The sequence below is a fragment of the Crotalus tigris genome, unplaced genomic scaffold, assembly GCF_016545835.1.
Source record: "Crotalus tigris isolate CLP2741 ecotype Arizona unplaced genomic scaffold, ASM1654583v1 scf7180000019794.865796, whole genome shotgun sequence".
Classification (NCBI taxonomy): Eukaryota; Metazoa; Chordata; class Lepidosauria; order Squamata; family Viperidae; genus Crotalus; species Crotalus tigris.
The window spans coordinates 782,745-807,294 of NW_024097714.1; the positions used below are offsets into that span (position 1 = coordinate 782,745).

A 24,550-nucleotide genomic window follows, 5' to 3' on the forward strand; every position below is an offset into this window, starting at 1 on the left:
TCAGGAAGTTTCTCCTTAATTCTAGGTTGCTTCTCTCCTTGATTAGTTTCCATCCGTTGCTTCTTGTCCTGCCTTCAGGTGCTTTGGAGAATAGCTTGACTCCCTCTTCTTTGTGGCAACCCCTGAGATATTGGAACACTGCTATCATGTCCCCCCTCGTCCTTCTTTTCATTAAACTAGACATACCCAATTCCAGCAATTGTTCCTTATATGTTTTAGCCTCCAGTCCCCTAATCATCTTTGTTGCTCTTCTCAGTACTCTTTCTAGAGTCTCAGCATCTTTTTTACATCGTGGTGACCAAAACTGGATGCAGTATTCCAAGTGTGGCCTTACCAAAGCATTGTAAAGTAGTATTAATACTTCACGTGATCTTGATTCTATCCCTCTGTTAATACAGCCTAGCACTGTGTTGGCTTTTTTGGCAGCTGCAGCACACTGCTGGCTCATATTTAAGTGATTGTCCACTAGGACTCCGAGATCCTTCTCACAGTTACTACTGTTGAACAAGGTACCCCCTATACTATACCTGTGCATTTGGTTTTTCTTGCCTAAATGTAGAACCTTACTTTTTTCACCATTGAATTTCATTTTGTTAGATAGCGCCCAGTATTCAAGTCTGTCCAGATCCTCCTGTATCTTAAGCCTAACGTCTGGAGTGTTAGCTATTCCTACAAGCTTGGTATCATCTGTAAATTTGATGAGTTTCCCATCTATCCCCTCGTCCAAATTGTTGATGAAGATGTTGAAGAGCACCTGGCCCAGAACAGAGCCCTGGGGCATCCCACTACACACTTCCCTCCATGTAGATGTGGTTCCATTGAGGACCACACGCTGAGTATGGCCGGTCAGGCAACTACGAACCCATCTGGTGGTGATGCTGTCTAACCCACATTTTTCTATCTTATCGAGTAGTAGGTTGTGATCTACTTTATCAAATGCCTTACTGAAGTCCAAGTAAATTATGTCCACAGCATTCCTCTGATCCACTAATTTTGTCACTTGGTCAAAGAATGCAATAAGATTTGTCTGGCATGATCTGTTTTTGACAAACCCATGTTGGCTTTTATTAATGACTTTATTTGCCTCTAGGTGTTTGCTGATTCATTGTTTGATTATCTTTTCCAGAATCTTCACAGGTATTGAGATCAGGCTGATAGGTCTGTAGTTTCCTGGTTCTATTTTTTTCCTTTTTTGAAGATGAGAACTATATCAGCTCTTTTCCAGTCCTCTGGTAGTTCCCCAGTTCTCCAGGATCTTTGAAAAATATAGTTCAATGGTTCTGAGATCACATTTGCCAGTTCCTTGAGAACCCTGGGGTGTAATCCATCTGGTCCTGGTGATTTGAACTCGTCTAGTCTGGACAGGTGCTCACTTACCATTTTCTTGCCTATCTTAACTTGTGTTTCTAATCTGTTTCTAAGGCACTGTTTTTGATAGGTTGGACTGTTTTTTTCCCTTTGTGTAAAGACAGATGCAAAAAACGAGTTAAATAGTTCTGCTTTCTCCCTGTTGCTTGTCGCCTTAAGCAGACAGGTACTATACATGTACATATTTACATAAGTCTAAATATTTTAGTGGGTTGTTATTGAGGTAAACCATAAAATCCGTTCAGTTTTGATAAAATTATGCTTCCTGCCTCATTATTTTAACTGTGATTTCTTCTAATGTGGCAGCCGAAGAAATTTTGTTTATTCACATCTCAATTTTTACGTTATCTAAACTTTTTCAGTGTTGGGCAATTATTGTTTTAGCTGCTAAATAAATAGATAACACGTTCCTGACATCATTTTGTATTACATTGGTTTTATTGTTAACTAATATGAAAATATTATTTATTTTCATTTTTCTTATACCAAATATTTTTAATATTACTATCTAAATAAATGAATTTATTTATTAAATAAATAAAAGAGTGGCTATGGGATACACAAAGAAATTTAAATCAAATTGGTTTGGGTTAATTATTGCCTAAATTCTTCTTTAATTTCAAAACACAAATTACATTTGTAAATTTAAAATTATCTATAGCTACTACATAGTATATAAGGCTTTTCAAGCACAAAAGGTATATATTTAATACAATCTAGAAAGTAATTCTTGTGAGCTGCTCAGAGTATCGGGAGTCAAGTGGCATAAAATTCTGGTTGGTCGCAAAGCTAGATGTTTAGCCTGGTTTTGGCATTTTTATCTACCTATTGAATCATTCCAAAGGACATGGGATAGGCAGGTATTGTTTGATGGTGTTAAAGATATTGTCACCAAATGTAAACTGTTTCCTGGAAAGCTGTCTTTTGAATTGACTGATAGTGACTTTGTTCACCCAGAGGGTATTCAAGTGGTGCTCCAATGTTTTGGAATTGCACCTTAGAGGCCCTATTACTGTTGGTACTTTCTTTGCTTTCTCTGCCCAGACTTTTGTCTTTATTGACAATTTTTAAGTCTGAGACATTATCTGATAGCTGCTTGTCTGTTTGAATTCTAAGGTCCCAGGGCACTTTATCTACTTCATTTTCTATAACTTTGTCTATTTGGTCCCACTAGTTCTGTCTCTGTCTCTCTGACTCTCTCTCTCTCTCTCTCTCTCTCTCTCTCTCTCTCTCTCTCTCTCTCTCTCTCTCTCTCTCTCTCTCTCTCTCTCTCACACACACACACACACACACACACACACACACACACGGTTCTCTTGTCTCGTGATTCAAGTTCTCCCGATATAAATTGAAGAGTGGAACATCAAGGTGGATGCTAAGAGTGAATAAAACATCGATTCACCTGACACGGATATACAATGAGGACATTGGGATGTCATTCGAACTATGACGTGTAAGTAGACAGTAATCAGAAGAAGGAAGGTATTTTAGACTGATGTGATGGAACTACTTGTGGGCCACATAGCAGACATACAGACCAACTACAAGTACACTGGTATCCCAAAGTTATATGGAAATTATGAGGAGGAGGAAGACCCCAGCATCCAAATATCATCAAAGGATAAAACTAGTCCTGAAGAGCTAGTTCAATGGTAAGAGCAAGATTCATACTATCATATGCCCTGCTAGCCATCAAATACCCTTCTGGTATAGTGAGCTAGCCAAAGGAGGACATGGAAGCTGCCAAGCTGATCTGAAAGCTCTTCGCAGAATACAGCAGTTTCCATCTCAAGTCCAACATCCAGAGACTGTACACCAGCTGGAAAGAGGGCAAGTAGCGTCTGGTGAATGTCAAAGCCACCAGCCTGGATGAAAGCAAGAGCCTTCAGGAGTGTATCAGTAAGATGGCACCCAAAGATGAACTACTGAGAGAATATCTGAGGCAGCGGCAGACATAGGAAGATCAAACAGAGACTAGACCTGCATGGGAGGTACCAGCAACAGATAACTAAGTGGCAAACATTGGGAAATCTTGCTTGGAAAAGACCAGACTAAAAGACAGCACTGGGCACTGATTATAGCAGCATAATAACAGGCAAAAAAAAAATCCTGTGGGACTTCCAGGTTCAGACAGACAGGCAGGTACTTGCCAATCAACCAGACATCATGGTAGTAGACAAAGACCAAAAGACAGCAGTGGTGATAGATATAGTGGTGTCAAGTGACAGCAGCAGTGGTGATAGATATAGTGGTGTCAAGCGACAGCAGCATGAGAATGAAGGAGTATCAGGGCTGAAGGAGAAACTAGAGAAGATGTGGAAAATAAAGGCCAAAGTGGTCCCAGTGGTGGTAAGGAGCACTTGGGGCTGTGACTCCTAAGCTGGAAGAGTGACTCCACCAGATCCCAGGAACAACATCCAAGCTCTCTGCCCAGAAGAGCAGAGTTAGGAACAGCTAAGATACTGTGCAGAACCTTCACATTCCCAGGCCTCTCATAGAGGACCCAAGATTGAGGAAGAAACGTACTATCCATAGGGTGAGAAGGGGATTTTACATACAGTATATATATAGACATAACACACACCTACACTTTTCAATTATTGTAATATGAGTGAGACTTGATTTGTTGTTAGGGAAAAAGAACCCTGCATGAATGCCTAGAATGCCCTCTGCTGGCTAAATATAACTAAGCATATTGAAATACATTTCTTTTAGTCTTCTAGTTGTGCAGTTCCTGTTCTCTTGGAGTGGGGGTGTCTTTTTTGGTATATCTTTTAATATATTTTTCTTATGTGTTTTATATCAGAAGATAAAAAGGAAAAGCATTTAAGGAGAAAAGTACACCTGATAATGAGAAACTGAAAAGGAAGTTGCTTTATGTGAAACAGTTTGATCCACAGATATGTATATACTGTATATAGGATCTATTGCAGTGGTTCTCAACCTGTGGGTCGGGACCCCATTTGGGGTCAAACGACCATTTCACGGGGATCGCCAAACCACGCTGTCCGCCATTTTTTTTCCTTTTCCCTAGCTGTCCTACTCCCTCTTATTGGTGGCCACACCCGCTTGGGGGTCACCACAACATGGGGAACTGTATTATGGGGTCACGGCGTTAGAAAGGTTGAGAACCACTGATCTATTGAGATGCTGGGAATGTATTTGTAATATCCAGGGCGAATCATCAACAGTTTTAGCTAACTTTTAAAAGTTAGTAGAGAAAGGGGATTATTTTTTTTTAATATAACAAAGAAAACTTTGAGGCAAAAAAAACAAAACCAAAAACCCTTTTAGCTTTCTGGCAGGAAGTGTGCAAAGCAGAAAGAGCACACATGTGACTTTCTAATCTGGACTTTCCCATAAACTCTTTAATCTTTACTAGTCTGTGTACTGAATCCTATTTCCAGTCTTTTTTGCTTATTGTTAGTAAGAGTATGTAGGCCAAGCACAGATCTTTTTGATCAGTACGCCTTTGTGCTCTTGTGAGGACAGCTAATCACCACATGATTAAACTACTTTTGCACAGTATTTGGTATCTTTATTAGGGTGTAGTCAAAATGTTTTTGACTAAAAAAATCCTTCTTGATTCTAAGTATCAGCTTTGAAATAAATTCATGTGAGGTTCATCTGAACTCCTAAATATTAAATCTTTAGATCCACATGTTTAAAATGCCCTGTGCTATAGTAGGCATAGAGCATTTTGTTGTGCCAAAAGAACCTTTTCTTCCAGAGTTGGTACTTAGCCTGATTTTTTATGATAAGTCTGAACATGCTGAGAAGAACATTTTACCTGCATCTGGGGGTTCCAGATTCTCCTGATCTGCAAAAGGAAGAGAAATTTTCCTGATAGTTTCAGATTTCCTGAATATATCAAGGTAGTTATAGATCTGAAATAGGTGTAAATTAACTACAAGTCTTTTGTGTTTTAAGTAAACTGGTGAATATTGAATGAAAAACAAATCCACTGACTATAGTCTGCTGACATAAAAAACATATTTTGGGATTTCCCCATCAGTTTCCAGTTTATTACTCTAACTACCTGCTTTGAAAGAGAGCAGATCACCCCAAAATTATCCATCATAATTGCTATTTTTCATTCTGCACAGAAAATTCGCTAATTTATATTTGTAAATATAGTCCTCACTTAATTCATTCACCAACCATTTAAACTTATGGCAGCAGTAAATGAATGGTCCCTGAAATTATACCCCTTGCAGCACCCCAATGGTCACTTATCAGCGTGCCCATGCTTGTTGTATGACTACAGGGGGCACTTCAACTCCTCCCCCCCACCAGTTTATCTTTCCCTATCTCTGCCCCTTTTACTGCTGTGCACAGCAACACTCCTCCATGTCGCTGGGACTGAAGTAGTGGCTGATGTCATTCAGCTTTGTGCCACCATCAAGGTGGGCTGCCTCAAGCTCCCACAGTCCTGCCACCCCTAGTTGATCTTCATTGTCTTCCTCCCCCTGCTGATAAAGGCACATCCGACTTGGCATCCAACCAGGTCTTCCTCCTGAGGTTGCTTGCAAATAAACCTCAAATAGCCCCTCCTTTTCTCCAAATAGTACATACTGTTCTTGCAATATTTTAGAAGATTTCTGAGGCCTTTGCAAGAAGGCTGCACCTACTGTTCTCCAAAGTGCATGCACTATTCTCGCGAATGTTTTGGTATGCCTCAGAAGCAGAATATTCTATTCTCAGAACAGAACGTCACATATTTTTGGGGGAGAACAGTATGCACTGTTTGGAGAATGGCACAGCTGGCCTTGTAGGAAAAGGCCTGGTGGGGCCAGAAGCTGCCTCCCATATGGCCAGGCTAGGCGTACCTCACCAGCATTGAGGGGAAAACTGCAGAGATAAGCTGGGCAAGGCAGGGTGTGCAGAGGGAAGCTGGGCTTTGCATTAGAGGGCTGGTTGTGGCACAGGGTTTGAGAAGACAGCAGTGCTGGGACTGAAGTGGAGGCCTGGGGCTGGTGGCAATTTGCTGAGAATACTCAAGGCTCAGGACTTCAACCCCAGGACTACCACTGAGAAGTGTTGTGGTACAGAGTGGATAAAAGGGCAGATTTTGGGGGAGATAAGACTGTGGGGATCTAGGTGAACCAGAAAAGGCAGTTCCTTATTGAAGCTCAAGGCTGGGAGGGACAAAGCCAGGAATGGCTTGCATTACAGTGAATTCTCACCTAACGACCAATGGCATTAGATTAATAATGGCAATGGGAACTGTCAGGATTGCTGTCACTAAGCGATACAATCATCTGATTTTGTGCTTTACGATCCCATCGCTTAGAGATAGAAATTCCTGTCCCATTCACCATTGTATCAGTCAGAGACCATTCAAAGTTACAACAGTGCTGAATGAATGGTGGTTATGACTAGTTCTTGGGGTTCCAGCCATCCAAGCACCTTTGCAGTCAAGTGATTTGCACTTATGACTGGTTATCAAATCCCTTCAATCCTGTGATCACTATTTGTCCCTTCCCTGCTAGCTTCCTCAGCAAATCAATGGGGAAGCCTTCAGGGAAGATCACAAGTCACTGGGGTAAGTCATCTCCATCTGACTCCCCCTCCATGTGTGTGCTGTGCTGGCTATTCACTTACCCTCCGTGCCTCATGTTGAGCCTCCACACACCATCTCTGACTCACACAATGCCTTTCATGCACCCCATTGCACTCTTGTACACTCTCCCCACCTACACATCACCTCTTGTGTACTCCTTTCCACTCTCGTGTACAGTGTGACTATTGCACACCTTCCCTTATGTTCCTTTGCATCTATCTAACCCCCTCACTTCTTCCCCCATCTGTCAGCAGCCACTTATCTGGCTATGGGTCTAGGATTTGCACATTTCTACTCATTTCCACACTGACTTTGGTTGTGGGAAATAGGCAGGAAGTTGCCTTGGCTAATCACCAGATAATTCCAGTTAACCACGGCAAAGGGACTGCAGGCATTGCATTGCTAAGCAATGTGGTCACACTTTAGAACTGCATCAATTAGTGTATGAAATTCCAGTTCCAATTGCCATTGTAAGTCAAGGACTGTAATGTTTATGAAAATAGCTAGCTGTATAATTCTATGGGACATGATATAGGATAACAGTAAAGAATTGCTTTGTCTCTGTCTCAACAAATTCTTAATCTGAAAATGTTGTAGTTGATAAAATTATAGGCAGTAAGTATTCCAGAAGTTTATAAATACTTTATACAATTTGTAGAAAGACTTGGGTTGGTTTTTTTAAAAAAATATAATTATTCCAAAGGTCATTTCTCAGTATATTATCCATTCAGAATGTCTTTGTCAACACTGCAACGATCTTGGCTGAAGCCATTTTTGCTTCATTTTCGATTGCCACAGTACTGGGAGGGGGGGGGATAAGTGGTTTTGACGTTAGACTAAAGAATAAATTGTCCCATGGGAACCAAGATCTTTGCTGCCTGACTTTTGGCGGGCTGAGCCTTCTGTTAAAAAGTCTGCCAAAGTATTCTGTTGGGGAATATGGATAATTACATAATGCTGGGATGGAAAGTTCAACTTTGTAACATTGTAATGCTTGGAAGGAGACTCCAGACTTGGTTTCACTTTTGACTGTGCCAATGCTTGTAGCCAATAAATATGTTCTTTAAGGAAATCTCTTTCCTTGGAGTTCTACTTTTACTGGTCTCATCTATCAATCTATTTAAATTTTTGGACAATTGAAATTCTTACCTCCTTAGATCAGAAATTCCATGACATAGATAGTTACCAATCATAAGTTGGCCTGTGACCAGGATCTCTGAGGCAGATCTTAATGCGTAGAAAGATACACTTTTAAGTGTAAGTGTACTGTAAACAGTCCTTCAGGTCGAATGTTAATAAATGGAAACTATAAGAGCATGCTCTGGGAACTGGGTCTTCTTGGGACGCATCCCTGACAAGTACTATAGAGATTGTTACAAAAAATATTTTGTAATAAGGGAGAAAATTTGAATTGTTGTAGGCATAGACAGGTTCTTCCATTTCCTTTATCTGTAAACATTAATTAATTGTGTAATTGTGGTTTGCTGCAATGTCATAATTATGAGCCAGGCACCAAGTACCCAGATAATGTGGCATGAAAGATGCTAAACAGCTGGAACTCTGAGGACATTTCATAACACACACACACACCCCGGTTCAGTGCTGTTGTAACTTTGAAGGGTTTCTGAGCAAATGGTTGTAACCTAAGAAATACCTGTATTGTCAATAATGAAGCCAGGATAGGGGCAGTGCATCCATCCTTGCCCTTCTTAATCTCTTGGTGGCTTTCAGTAACGTTGACCACTATATTCTTTCCAGTCAGCTCCTGGGATTGGGAATTGGAGGCACTGCCCTTTAGTGATTCTCTTCCTGCCTTTGGGGCTGATTCTGGTCAGTGTTGGTCAGGGGAAGAGGTCACTCCCAGGCCCCTCCTTTGTTGGGTTCCTCAGGGCTTAGTGCTGTCTCCTCTCCTATTTAAAAACTACATGAAATCACTTGTTGAGATCTAATTTGGGGTTTGATATCATCAGCTTGCTAATGATATCCAATTATTATGATGCCAGGGTGGCAGACAAGCTATCAATGTCTCAGAGCCTGGTGACAGTACCTGTCTCAGTATCAAGAGACTACCAGGGCCAGGAGGAGGTTAAAGCCATCTTCAAACTGAATAGCTGTGGTTCTCAGGGCCACCTAGATCCAGGGAAGCTCTGACCATGGATGGGATTGTATTCCCTACTCAAGAGTGGTTTGCATCCTAAAGGTCTTCTGGGACTCACAGATTCTACTCAGGTGGCAGCTGTGGCCAAGAAGGCCTTTGCACGACATCATTTGGTATGACAGTCGTGTCTTTTCTTGCATAAGTAACTTTCAAGCTTTAGTCACTCCACAGCTGAATTTCTGCTGTGCACTCTATACGAGGCTACCCTTGACTATCTTGCAAATGTTCAGCTGATTCAAAATGCAGCAACATGGTGATGGGCGTGCTTTGGTATCCCCACAGGACAATTCCACTCCATAAGCTGCATTGGTTATCAGTCTGCTTCTGGGTATGATTTAAGGTGAACTATAAAGCCATAGGTGGAGGTTTTTTAATTATATTTGATTCCTATGTTGTAGTGTATGTTTTGTTTTATGTTTTTAATAGTTTTTGAGTCTGTTGGAGTGGGTGGCCACATCAAATTGATAACAACAACAATAGTAATAATATATGGTAAAAAAAGCCAAATCCAGTTTAACATGTAGCTGACTGTAAAACCAACTATCATCACCATCATCAATAGGTGGATAAAAATTCCAAATCAAGTTTAAACATCTTGCTGACTGCACAACCAATCATAACTACTACTATTACTACTGCTACTACTGTGATCTGCCTAGAGCCAGGCACCATCTAAATTGAATGAGTTAAATTTTTTTTAAAAGTTTTTTAAAAAAAAAACAATGACACATTTTTTGTTTTATCAAGTAAAACAGATATTTTACTTCCTTCTACCGATACATCCTTGCAAATTCTTCTGTTTTGCTCCAGAAGTAAAACCCTATCTCATTTAATTAATGTTAGTGTATGATATACATTACAGTTCTGTTAAAAGTGCTGATGCATATGGTAGTGTTGAGATTGTGACATTGCTTTACAAGAACTGAAAGAATGCTATAAACTAGGGCAGCCTTGCTTCTGCCATTTCCTCTTCAGAAAAATGTATAGGAATTTAAAGGTCTTAATTTGCTCAATCTGACTGCTATTAATTTTCCATGTATGAATGTACTTGGGAAGAGGTCTTAGTTTTTCTTCACTGCTTTCTTCAATAAGTATCTTGGGCTTACTTTTTATATCAAAGTCTGGCTTATGTTAAGGAGAAGATGACACTGATATCCATGTAGAATAAAAATGTTGGCTATTCTAATGCTAGGAAGGAACACATAAAATGGAAATAGAAATTGAAGCACAGTCCCATTATTCCTATAACATCAAACTCAGGGAAGTTAGTAAGAATTGGATAAACAGTTTTCCAATATTTTTCATTTCCTGGTGTTGTTTGCAGACAATCATTTTTACATGAATCAACTGCCAGGATAAAACTGAAGAGTCATCTCATAGACAAATGATGCCCACTTTCTTTGCCTATAAGCTTATTGGCTATCCTATTTTGAAACAAATTTTGAAGAGGTAGAAGTTTAAAAATTAATTAACTATTTGTAACACTATTTTAATATGCATAGGTTTCTCTTACATATAATTTTATTTTATTTTTATCAGCAAGAATGAAATGCAAAACAGAAAAACAATAGAACAACAACAAAAAAGAAAAAAATGTGCACAAAAAAAGGAAAAAAAGGACCCAAATAGCAAGTAAATTTAACATTAAACATATAGAATCCACCCTAACTAGTTTCTGAGAAGCAAATAAAAATAAAAAACCCGGATAAATTCTCCTCCCCTTTACACAATTTGTCTATAAATAGTTATAACCTTTCTCATCCCTATTTAACAAGAATACTATATTAAACAATTATTCCAGATAAGTGGGATCTCTTTCCTAGGTTTTTGTGTGTGCTCTATCACATTAAATTCAAGTGACCACTAGCTTGCTTTTTTGTTCTTTAATGTCCTCTGCCAAGATAGCATATGCCATGTGTAACCTCAGTGTAACTGTTCATTTGAATCAATGATACTGAAGCACACAGAGCTGTTTGTTTTGGCGAATAGTCTTTTTATACAGCAACGGCACAGAGCATTTTCAGTCTCGCAGATGTAGGGAACGAAGTACTCAGTCTGGGACACAGTCCAAGCAGTGCCTAGCGCTGGGCAAGGCGTTGCTCACCGGCCATGCAGCAATGTTTATGTGGTGCTGCTGTACCTGTGTATGCTGTGAAAAGTATGTCTGTGAGCCAGTCCAGGTGAGATCATCTCAGGAAATCATGGTGGCAACCGATGGGGTTGTTTTCTATTTAAAACTCAGGTAGCCTATGACTTCATTGCTAAGCAATCTTTTAGGAAGTTATTTCCTCCACAGCTCTGTGTTGCCTTGGCTTTTTCGGTTATCCTGTAATTGTTTTAACACTGGCAGTTAAGTCGGCTCAGATTATAGAACTTCTTGCCTGAATTTGCATCTCGGTTATAAATGGCATTTCCTTTTAAAAGATAAACGTGTGAAAGGGATGCTTTTGACCTGCAAACCCTTTTTGCTTGCTTTGCTTTTTTTTTCCTAGCTGTATAATGTGCATTTTATAGAGAATATAAACATACTGCAGAATCATCGATACTGGACAGAGAAACAAGTATAGGCATATACCCTTATCGTATATCACATTTCTTTTTTGTGTAAGTAACCTAGTTATCTTTTTAGTTTGCTATAAACTGCTACTCCAGCATGAAAAGAAATGTAAGTGCTAACAAGTTTTCTGTCCATCTATACATTTGAAAATAAAAACACAATTTGTTTTGTAGAGTACATTCTGGAGGAGCATCCTTATGTTATCATACATTTGTTATTCAGAGTACAGATGAAAATAGATTAAAAAGTTTACACTTGTATTGATTTATTTCCCATTCTGGAATATAGAATATGCGTGCATAAGCTATTATGCTAGGTCCATGCTAATACCATAAAAAACTGGCCCTATTTGCGAACAAATATATTGTTTTCTGAGTGAATGTTTTCCTAAGAAATGCCACTGTAGTTACTAATGTACTATATCGATCAGTCTTCTTTTATCATAAATCAAAGCAGTTGCTTAGAATATATAATGCACAATAAAAATCACTGTAAAATATTTTGGTGGAAAGTTTCAAGTGATATTACTCCCAGGTAATGGGGTCTTCTGTTTGGAATGGGAAGATGCCACACACTTCTTAAAATATGAAAAATGTTTGATGAACTTCTTGAAAAATGCCCAGCTTTTTAATTCAAAGTGGTTTCCAATATAATTAAGATGAACATATATTTTATGGGCAAAAATACAATATCTCCCCCACTCCCTGGTAGCTGCACCTCTCTAAATATGCCAAGAATGTTCAAAACATCTTTAGTATAATTTTAAAAGAGCTGTAAATATCCAGGCTATAAAGGAAGATATTATTATGCCCATTAAAAGCTTGCATAAACAGTAGTGTTTCCAAATGGTGCCTAAAAGCTGGGGTAAAATATAAGCCTAGTAAAATAATACATATGTAAATACATTTATGTTGCAATTTATTCACATAATTGTACCATATTATTTTTCTCCCAGTATCATAAAGCTGCCTAATGTACTACACTGAACACAGTTGATCCCAGAAAGACATAATTATATATTATCACATACCTGTTGATTGATTATAGATTTAAATCTTAATATATGGAAGAGACAAAATATACCTTTTGGGGGCTGCTTTTAAAAAATACTTGTAATTAAATTATTAATTAATTTGATAAACATAAAATTACAATAGGACACACAACCATTATAAAACCAAACATTTCCTTTAAGCTTGAAGCTGCTTATATTGTAGTCCATTTTTTATCTTAAAAAAAAAAACACAACCAAATGTGTAGTTAGGCAGTGTTGCTCCATTGCCACAAAAAAAAAAAAAAAAGATGCTCACATTACAATCAAATAAGCAGGCCTTTTACCATCCATGTTTTCCCAAAAAGAATCATCACTGAACTTAGAATTAAATAATATTTAGATAAAAACATTTAAATGGGTTTTCTTTTTGTACGCCAATTCCGATCTCTGCTCAGGACAGTGGATTTTGTGTTTCCATGCTTAAACCATGGAAATCCAGATATAAACATCTTATGCATGTTGGATTCTTCAATTTCAAGGAAAAATAAATATGAATTTAATAGTAATTATTTGAGGGGTTCTGTACAGTGTGTCTACTGGAAATGAAATTAAGACATATATCTAATTGAAATTGAAAGAAATAGCCCAACAAAGTTAAAGCAGTCAAAAAACCCAATATGCAACTCTTTGCATCTCCCATTGTTTGTTAACTTATATAAATGCATGCCCCATTATTACAATATAGATTTCAATATTTCTTAGCACAAAATTTTGATGTGGACTGAAAGCTCAGGATAGTCTTATAGATAGGCTTTTCCATTATATGATCTGATAACTATTTTCTCTTTTCAAATAATTTCTAAAGGATTTTCAGTTAATGGTTCCTATTATATTTAGATAAGTGGGCATTTAGTTAAACTAAACTAAAGTGGTTTTTCTTTAGACTCCAACAAAATTAAAAAGAGCCGAGAAAAAATTCTGAGTGAAAACTATACTTTTTTACACCACTATCAGAGGAAAATAACTCCACAAAATGATATTGGTCATGCAAGCTGCCAATGGTATGAAACAATTGTGCTATTTAATGTGGGGGTGGGAAGCCTATTTTTTTTCCCTGCACCTAAATCTCCCTCCATTCCCCAAAATAGCTGATTTGTAAAAGAGACAGTCTGGGTCATAAGTAATTTCTAAACTAATCATGTGTGACTCAGCAATAAAAAAAGAATTCCCTCCATTGTGCTCAATAATTCCTGGTGATTCTATCCATCTGTGTACAGAAGTGTTTTGCAACCACTTTGTCCAAGGTATTTTTTTCCACTTTCTAGTCTGGCCAACAGTTGGTCACTCATTCTCAGCTCAACTCCCTTCACAGGGTTTTGTTATGGGGAAAATAGGAGAAGGAAATAGTACTAGGTATGTTTGATGCCTTGAGTTGACCAAAATATATTCTAAAAGGCAGGACGATGGTTCCCATGCAGTCACTCACTAATTCTGCTGAGATCAGCTGAGATTGATTAGAAGCAATACAGGTAGTCCTTGACCTTTGAACATAATGGAGGCCTGTGATGACAACCATTAAATGAGATAGCCTCGCTTAATTACCCCTACCCCTGCCTCCCTGATGCCACTATAAAATGAACATAAGCCAGCATGGGGTACCCCATGAGTAGGAGAGGCCCGTGGCCCAGCTAAAGGAGGCAGACAAGCAGCAAAAAGCTTTACAAAGGGAAGAGTCCAGCCAGATTAGGGCCTAGTGCCACATTCCAATGCCAAAGAGGCTTCCAAACAAGCCTCCATGTTTGGCCGATGAAGCCATACTTGTGGGATGGCTTCTGCCCCTATCAACTGGCCACTGGGAGACTGCAAACTTCTCCTAGGCTTTGGAGAAATCAGAATCAAGGCAGAAGCTTCCCAAAACTTTTCCTTTGCTTAACCCCCTCCCTCTCCCCCAGAAACTCACATTTCTTCAATAAAGAAAACAAAGCTGGGAGGGACAGACTTGTTGATCTCCCCTCCCCCCAATTAGGTTCTGTAATAAACTCTCTGCCTCTGCCCTTCAATCTCCGATCCCTTTTAACCACTGAATTTGCTAAATTCTCCAGTACAGGAGATGGAGAATCCACCAATGGGTTTTCTCTGTCTGCCTGCTCTTGAGACCAAGTAGCCAAACCTGACACGCCCCCTCTTGCTAGGAGACCCAGTCTTGACTTGGTCTCAAGCTATTGAAGACGCGTCAGGTTTGGCTCTCAGGTTTTTGCAATTCAGTTAGCACAGTGCTTCTCAAATAGTGGGGCGGGTGCGAGGCTCCATAAAGGGGGGCTCGTTTGACCTCGGCAAATACTGTCATATTGGATTTCTAGATAGGATCATCCGACTCACTCGCAAGCAGCGTCCCACACGGCATTGGTTGCCTAGCAACTCTAGAGCTGAAGAGAGGGAGCAGCGCGGCGCGAACACTGAAGATTGTCCCAGCGCAGCCCCAGTAGCAGCCCGACGCGGAGGACAACATGACCGCCAACACACGTGACACATGCAAAGGACCCGATTGGATAGACATGATGCTCTATCCTGATTGGCCAAACCCGCCCGGAAATCGGTCCTCTGTACAGAAAAAAATTTTTTAACAGGGATGAGAAGACAGGCGGAGAAAGAAGGAGAGAAGGAGATAAAAGAAAGTCTTCCGAAGGCTAAGACGAGGAAATAGGAAATATATTTTATATATTTTTGTTGTGCAGGTTAAAGTTTTTTTTTAATATTGTGCTCCTTTAAATCTTTTCTGCTACAGTTAATAAAGCTATTCTTTGTTGTAAATTGATCCACATTTCTTTCTTTTTTTATTCTCATATACGTTAATAAGGATACAGTGTTATGCAGAGGTGTATTTATAACAATTTTATAGACAAATGATACTATTTACAGTCGCGCGGGGGGCGCGAAATGTTTTCTTCTTCCTAGGGGGGCATGACAGAAAATAATTGAGAAGCACTGAGTTAGCAGATCAGAGATCCACTGTTGAATTCTCCTTGCATTGATTCAAGTATTTGTACTCCCTGCAATTAGGATTACACTTTAAAAGATCTTCCCAACCATTTTCCCTCAGGGATGGTGGGATAGCGCTGCCTCAAATCAGCTGATTTGAGGTTTGTGGGGTGAAGGGGGGGAGAGTAATTTCCTTCCTATCCCCAGGGCTCTGGGGGGGGGAAATCCCTTCAACATCGGCTTCCCCATTAATTCCCCTGTACAGTGCTTTGCACTGCAGTCAGCTCACTCCCACAGCTTAAATATTACTTTCCAAGCCTCCGGAGGCCATTTCCAATGGCCCAAAAGTTGCAGCCGCCATTTGGATGGCTGATGAGCCCAAAAAACTCAAACGGAGTTTTCCTTTGTTTGAATGTGGTGTGTTCTTTTATGTTTTGAACCCTATGTAATCTGCCCAATGAGTTTGGGTGGCCAAATAAATAACTACATAAATAAAAGCCCAAAATGTTTGCTTAAAATTTAGAATGTTGTTGTTCCTGTTATCCTGTATCTAGATACTAATAAGCTAGTTTGATGCAGTGGTTAAAGCCCCTCCATTAGAAGCAGGGGGCCATGAGTTTTAATCCCCTTAGGTACAAAGGCCATTTGAATCCCTCTCTCTTAGCTCTGGGAGGAAGATATTGAGAAGCCACTTCTCCAAAAAATGTTACCATGAAGAAAACTTGTTCCTGCAGTTACCAAGAGTCAGGGTTGACTTAAAGGACCATAACAAAAGAAGTGTCCTAGAGCAAGGGTCCCCAACCCCCAGTCGCAGTCTAGTACCAGGCTGTGCAAGCGGTGGAAAAGCGTGTGAGCATGCAAAACTCCAAAACTGCCAATCTGCAGAGCTGGAAAGGTTGGGGACCACTGTTCCAGAGTGTAAGGTACAGACAACATTTTCTAGAAAGTTTCATTTTCATTGGGTTTATTTTCCCCAAAATAGCAGTCATATATCTCTTCCTTATCCCTCCTCTAATAAGTCATCTGAAAAGCAGATATCACTATATTACATGTTAATTCTATTTATGTGACGTGATGTTATATAAAAGAAATATCTAATATTGATATCATCTAATTATGACCTTAAGAGTATTAATTCAGGAATAACTTCTTGAACAACTAGTCTTAAGAACATGAGAAAATATGTTTAGGTTTTTAAAAAGGCGTCATCTGGAGGGGAATATAAATTCTAACTTTCAGTTTGAGTAAAGTCAACTCCAAAGCAATCCAGGTATGTTTTTATTTCTGATTTGGTTTTTGGTTGTATTCCTCCTGTCCTCTTTTCTGAAGATGAGCATACCATTTGTTCCCATATATTCCAGTCAGTGTCCATAAATATTTTTCTGTGTTTGTGAATTATTTACAAAAATATTTTATTTAGATTTATACTCTTCCCTTAAAATACATTAAGGGAGTGACTTGAGTAAAATATTTAAAACGCCATGCAATAGCTGATACATTACAGTAAGCTAAAAACAACTACTCTGTAAAAACAGAATCGAAATAAAATACATACACAAATTTAAAAGCTGGTGAAGCATTTTAAAAAATATATTAGACTTGCATTGTAAAGATGCCAGAGCAGACATTTGAAATGCAGGGCATCTATAGTCAAAGCTTTTCTCTCCCCATAATTTGAACAATTGTACTTTTGTAGGAAAACTACATTATGTCAAAATGTTTCTTTGCCACCAATTAATAGTGTCATGTATCACATATGTTTTACTAATACACAGCAAAAGGGTATCTGGTTTTTAAGTAATATTGCTGATAAGTGTCCATTTTAAAATTAGAATTCTCTTAATTATTAGACTGTGTTTAAAAATGTTCTTTATAACAGAAAAATGAAGTGCCATTTCATTGAATTACAGTACTCAAAAGAACTGTTAAAATGTTGAGATAATAATAAAAGCCATTTCTATATCATTGAATAATAACCATAATAATTGATTACCGGTAATCCTTGTTTAATTGGGACTGGCAACTTCGCTGCTGAGTGAAATAGTCATTAAGTGTGAACTCACGTGACCCTGACTGTGCTTTCCAGCTGGAAAGAGACAAAGTGCTAAGTTGCACACCTTTAGCTTTTGCTTGACTCCTAACCACTCCCTCATCCTTTGGAGTGCTCAAGTGCCTGTTTACTGTCTATTAAACATTAAAACAATATGATTGGGTTGTCTCCTAAGGGTGGGAGCGCTATGCCAAGCAATGTACTCTCTTGAAATCCCTTTCTGTCTAACCTTTCCGATGTCTCCTTCCCCTAACCTTGCTCCCAAGAGTAAAGAGATGGAAAGAAAGAGATTTCAAGAGAGTAAGCTGTTTACTCTTGTATACATCAAGAGTAATGCAATCATGCCAGTAGTTGGGCAAAGGAGAAGTTGCCTACAAAATTTGCTTGTTCTCCCCCTCTCTCACTTCCATACAGTAGAGAGATTGGGAAAATATTTTTTTTAAAAAATACCAAAATGTATGCATAGCTCCCAGCCCCAGATTGTCATCCCAGTTGTATTGCTTTTGATGTGTAGAAAAGTAAACAGTTTACTTTCTTGAAATCCCTTTGTCTCCAGTTTTTCTGCTCTGCAAAATTGGTGATGAGGGAGGAAAAATCACAGGTCAAGCACAGGACAATATGTACTGCCTGCAGTGGTGAGGATATGACTGACACTGTGAAAGTCATAAATGAGTTATAAAGATTTTTTTTTCAGTCCCCCCCCACATACACTTTACTTCAAATCATATCCCTCATACAGGCATAAAACAGCTGTTATAATTATATTTGTTGAAGAACCTTCACATTGTTTTTCAACACATTGCATAAAGTCAGATTTGTATAAGTCAGGGTTTACATAAACCCTGTGTCCTGCCATACATGTAAATATAAAAACCATTTCATGCATAACTGTTACGCCATAGTCCATGTTCAATTCAGGAAGTTTTCAGCCCAAGGCAGACCAGGACATCTTCCTTCCATGAGTAGAATTATGTTTACCTATTAGTTGCACTAGTATCAGATTATGCATTTTGTTTGTTTGCATCCCATCTTTATTTATTATTTTTACAAATAACTCAAAATAACCCAAAGGTGCTTTTTCAGGAAGCAACTGGACTTCCTTTTTTTTCTTTGAAGACGTTTCACTTCTCATCCAAAAAGCTTCTTCAGCTCTAACTGGATGGTGGGGAATGGAAGGAGTTATACCCCTTGCAGACAGCTGGTCATTTGCATTATTTTAGAGAGTCATTGTGGTCACCTGGAGGCTTATCTGTGTCTTCAGGTCACTGAGTAGTGCAAATGAATTGCTGAAAGAACTGTGTTGTAGACTGGAGATAGATGATGTTGTATCCCTCCCCCTCTGTTGAGAAAGAGCTGTTCAATTTTGACATAGATGGCCTCTTTGACCCCTCTTTCAAACCAGTGGTCCTCTCTGTCCAAAATGTGGACTTTGATGTCTTCGAAAGAGTGGCTTTTGTCTTTTAAATGCAGATGGACTGCTGAATCTTGCCCTAATGGGTTTGTTCTCCTATGTTTGCCATGTGTTTATGAAGTGGTTGTTTTGTTTCCCCAATGTACAGATCTGCACATGACTCACTGCATTCTACTGCATATATTACATTGCTCAGTTTGGGTCTGGATGTTTTATCCTTGGGGTGGACAAACTTCTGCCTTAGTGTATTCATGGGTTTGAAGTGTGCACATATGTTATGTTAGCTGAAGATCCTTCTGAACTTTTACAATATTCCTGCAACCTGTGGAATATTAACATTGCTGTTATGGAGGAGCTCCTGCTGGGTCTTTTGGGGGATCTGATGAAGTCCCATTTGGGATAGCTACACGTTCTGAGGGCTTCCTCGATGTGTTTTAGTTCTTTTTCTTTCCTATCTTTGCTGGTTGGCAGACCTTCAGCTCGGTGGTGAAGGATTCTGATAACTCCCAATTTGTGCTCCATGGGGTGGTGAGAATCAAAATGTAAATATTGATCCATATTGGGGGGTTTTCTGTAAACTTCAGTGTTAAGGCTTCTTGTCTTCCTTAATGTATACTGCATAGTCCACGAAGGCCGAACTATTTTCCTTAACATCTTCCCATATGAATTTAATGTATCTGTCTACAGAGTTTATATGTTTGGTGAACGCTTCCAATTCCTGTGTTTTGATCTTGACCCAAGTATTGCCCACATTGTCTACTTTCAGCAGTTCCAAGAAGGCTCCACACCCATTTGCACTACTCAGGTGACCCTGACAACACACTTAAACCTCTAGGTGGCCTCAAATGACTCTCTAAAAAAGATAAATGACTAGTTGTCTGCAAGGAGTATAAATCCTTCCATTCCTCACCATCCAGTCAGAACTGAAGAAGCTTCTTGGATGAGATATCTTCAAAGAAAAACAAGAAAGTCCAGTTGCCGCATGAAAAAGCAACTTTGGGATAACTATGACCTGAGAATCTCCATAGAAACTCAAAGTAACAAACATAACCAACATATCTTCCTCCTCCTATTTTCCCCACAACAACAACCCTGTGAGGAGGGTTGGGCTGAGAGAAAGAGAGTGGGCCAAAGTCATGGCAAACTCGCAGTCAAAAAACAAAATAAGTTTGCTTATTCCCTTGGCATCAGTTTCTTTGGAAAGCAATCGCCACTGTAGAAGAATCGCCACTGCTAACTTAATAGCCTCCGTTAAAATATTCTAGGTAGTTGTAATAGTTACAATTTCATTAAAATATATTTAATATGAACTATACAGATCTGATTAGTTTGACTATGTATCCCCATTCTTTTGTTCCTTTTCAAGATAAGAATGTAGAAAAGGAGTGAGAAATAAGAATAAAGCCATGAAATGACAAAAAAGAATTTGAGACATAACTAAAATTAATTTATATCACCACAATTCACTGTACCCGTTCTTCTTTCTCTTGTTTCATACGTTTGACAATCAGATCCTCATTCATTATTTCTGACAAAACCACATGAATGTTCTTCTTTTGTATTGATCAGTTATTTTTGTAACATTCATTCAAAAACTGTTCTTTCATTAGCTTATCTCATTTTACCACACATAAGTATCCCATTTCCACTCTACCAGCCTACTTTATGTTTCTCCTGACATTCCCAATTCTCACTTCTATGAGGGAGGAGGTAGGGAGAGAAAATTACTAAATTTCAAATAAAATTAATTCCTTTTTTAAAAAAAAACTATGTATTCGTCAGTACAATTTTATCAACATTTGAATGTTTTTAAATTTCTCATCTTTGGTCCCATTTTTAATAATCATGTATTTGTATACAGTCTCATGTACTTACTCTAGTGTTTCATTGTTAATATATAACTGGCAATTGTGCACTTCATTCTTCCTTTCAAACATGGGGGCCTTGATCTTTGATAGATTATAATAATGTTCAAATACAAACAGTCTATCTAAACTGTGAGCTTAGAAGCCATTGAGGCACAGTGGTTAGAAGCAGTATTGTAGGCTAACTCTGCCCACAGCCATGGGTTCAATCCTGACTGATTCAGGGTTGACTCAGCCTTTCATCCTTCTGAGATTGATAAAATGAAGAGCCAGATTGTTGGGGGCAATATGCTGACATTGTAAACCTCTTAGAGCAGTGGTTCTCAACCTTTTTAATGCCACAACCCCCAACTGGTCGTAAGTCGAGGACTAGTCAACTGGTCGTAAGTCGAGGACTACTCAACTGGTGCAGCACCGTTTGCAGAATGGGACTTTTGGTGGGCTCAGCAGGGCAGAGACAGCCTGGACAATTCCTATTGGCTTTTGAAAGCCAATAGAATTAGACTCTATTCAAGAGAGTCTATTCTATTGGCTTTCAAAAGCCAATAGAATAAAAAGGAGTAGCACAGCTAAGGAAAAGGGGGGGAAATGGCGGACTGCGTTGTTTGGCGACCCCTATAAAATGGTCGTTCGACCCCAAATGGGGTCCCGACCCACAGGTTGAGAACCACTGTCTTAGAGAGTACTATAAAGCACTGTAGAGCAGTATATAAGTGTTGCTGTTATTGCTAACATTTGCTGGAAATTATTCAGATTCTTAGCCAACAACACAGCATCATATGTACACATAAGTATGCATGTTGATATCTTTCATTTATTTGTTTGCTTGCTGGGTTTTTTATCTATATTTTTTGTCTATCTCATGATATAGCAACTCTGAGAGACTTACAATATAATAAAAAAGTAAAAAAGATAATACAAAACTATTAAAATGAAGAGAATTAAATAGAAAACTAAAAACCTAGAGGATGGCTAACAAGGGGATAGGCATCTTTCCTCTTCCCCGTCAGCCACCCACAACATAGCACGCCCCTATCAAGGCCCGAGGCCAGCCAGCAGAGCCAGGTTGTGTTCACATTTTACCACAAGCATCCCTTATACAAGTATTGAGTGCTTACTTTAACTGATTATTGGCCTTTTACATAAAATATAAGAATATAATATGACAACAAGCACACACTGTTACTGCATCCTATTGTATATTCTACTTTCATTCTACTTTTTTTTTACTTATTTCCTTTCTGTCTATTTTCTCAAGGATCTTCAGAATTTGACTTCTTAAAAATGTTAAATATTAACAACAGATCTGAAATTAAAGCTAGTCCATCAAAAAATGTATTGGACTCCATCTGATACTTTATTTGAAAGGATGCTCATCAGATTTTTTTTGTTGTTGGAAGTATAAAAAAATTGACATTTCACAGACCAGTATGGATATGGTAATGTGATCGTTTGGTACCTTTTGGAGATACTATGTTAATGTATATAAGCAAATTTGTAGTAAAATCTTTAAATGTTAAAGATGTTGATGTAATGTTGAACTACATACCAAAGTTTTGAAATTTGACTATTTATCAGGAATTATTGTGGTATCAAATATGGGAGTAACTAAAAGGATTATATTGAGAAATTGGGAAATGTTGTATTATTTCAGTGTTAAGGAATAGTTGTTGGAAATGTGATCTGTTTTGGAAAAGCCAAATTTTTCATCTAACCAAACGATATAGCAATATGTATTATTATACTATGACAAATCTTGTGATATTTTACAATAATAGTTTGTACTGTTCATATTATAAAATATAGAATAACAGGGTTGAAAGGGACCTTGAAGGTCTTCTAGTCCAACCCACTGCTCAAGCAGGAGACACTATACCATTCTTGAAAAATGGCTGTCCAATCACTTTTTAAAATCTCCAGTTATGGAGCACCCACAACTTCTGGAGGCAAGCCATTCCACTGATAAATTGTTCTCACTATCAGGAAATTTCTGCTCAATTTTGGTAAGTTTCCGTCCATTACTTCTCATTCTGCCTTCGGAGGTGTTATTGTAGAATAAGTCAACCCTCTCTTTGTGACAGCCTCTCAAATATTGGAAAACTGCTGTCATGTTACCCTTAGTCCTTCTCTTTGTTAGACTAGAGATATCCTATTACTACAGCCATTCATCATATGTTTTAGCCTCCAGTCCACTAATCATATTTGTTGTTCTTCTCTGCACGCTTTCTAGAGTCTCAACATCTTTTTTGTATCGTGCTGACCAAAACCGGACATAGTATTCCAAGCGTGGTCTTACCAAAGCATAATAAAGTGTTACCTAAGCTTCTTGTGATTTTCATTCTATCCCTCTGTTGATGCAGCCTAGCACTGACTTTTTCGGTAGCTGCAGCACACTGTTGGCTCATATTTAAGCAATCCCTCTTACAGTTTGTTTGTTTATAAAATTTATTGGCCACCCATCTTACCATAGGGTAACTCTGGGTGGCTTACAGTTACATATACAGTTAAAACATAAAAAGTTTAAATGAGATATTAAAACAAAGACACATGGGGAGGGCGGAGGGAGTGGGGGAGGTGAGGTCTGTTATTACTCAATCAACCACCTCCATTGTGCTGTTCCCCCACTGGGGCCCAGGCCAACTGGCAGAGCCACGTCTTTAAGCCATTATGAAAAGATAGGAGAATTTGTGCCAACCTCACATCAGGGGGCAAGATGTCCCAGAGGGCAGGAGCAACAGCAGGGAAGGTCCTCCTGGATCCCGCCAGCCGGAATAATCAGGCTGATGGGACTCGCAACATGCCTCCTCTGCCAGCACGAGTGATACGGGCCAATCCCAGTGGGGTGAGACAGTCCCTCAAGTAACCTGGATCACCAACACCTTGAATTGCAACTGGAAGCAGACTAGTAATCAATGCAGCTCGCGGAGCAGTGGTGTTATAAGGGCCATTCTTGGGGGCCCCAAAACTACCTGCGCTGTTGCACTCTGCACCAGCTATAGCTTTCGAATGTTCTTCAAGGGTAGCCCCATGTACAGTGCATTACAATAGTCCAGCCATGAAATGGCTAGGGGCCGAACACAGGGAGTCCTGATCCAGGACAGCCCTCAACTGGCACACAACATGAAGTTGTGCAAAAACTTTCCTAGCTGCGACTGCCATCTGCTCCTCAAACAGGAGTTACAAGTCCAGGAGAACCCCCAAGTTGCAGAGTCAAAGATGGCAAAGTTGAGGATCCCAGGGCTCTGCATCCTCAAAGCCATTCGGTCTTGCCAGGGTTCAGTTAAAGCCTGTTATCCCCCATCTAGGCCCCCACAGTCTCCAGGCATCACGGCAGCCACAGTATCACTTGGGTCACCAAGAATGTAAATACAATATATCATCAGCATACAATATATACCTCAACCTCTGGTGATGGATGATCTCACCCAGCAATTTCATATAGATATTGAAAAGGAGTGGAAAAGTACCGAGCCCTGCAGTACATCACAATTACTGCTGTTGAGCCATGTACCTCCTCTATTGGTTTTCTTCCTGTGAAAAACTTTACTTTTCTCACCATTGAATTGCATTTTGTTGGATAGGCACAGTCTTCAAGTCTGTCAAAA

At 39.1% G+C, this 24,550-nt stretch overlaps 1 protein-coding gene across 8 annotated transcripts in view; it reads left to right on the forward strand.

The window, feature by feature from the left end:
* The window catches only part of TMCC1 (transmembrane and coiled-coil domain family 1), a 123,920-nt gene that overhangs the window by 75,905 nt on the left and 23,465 nt on the right, over positions 1-24,550 (forward strand). The gene's annotated exons all lie outside the window — the stretch shown is intronic.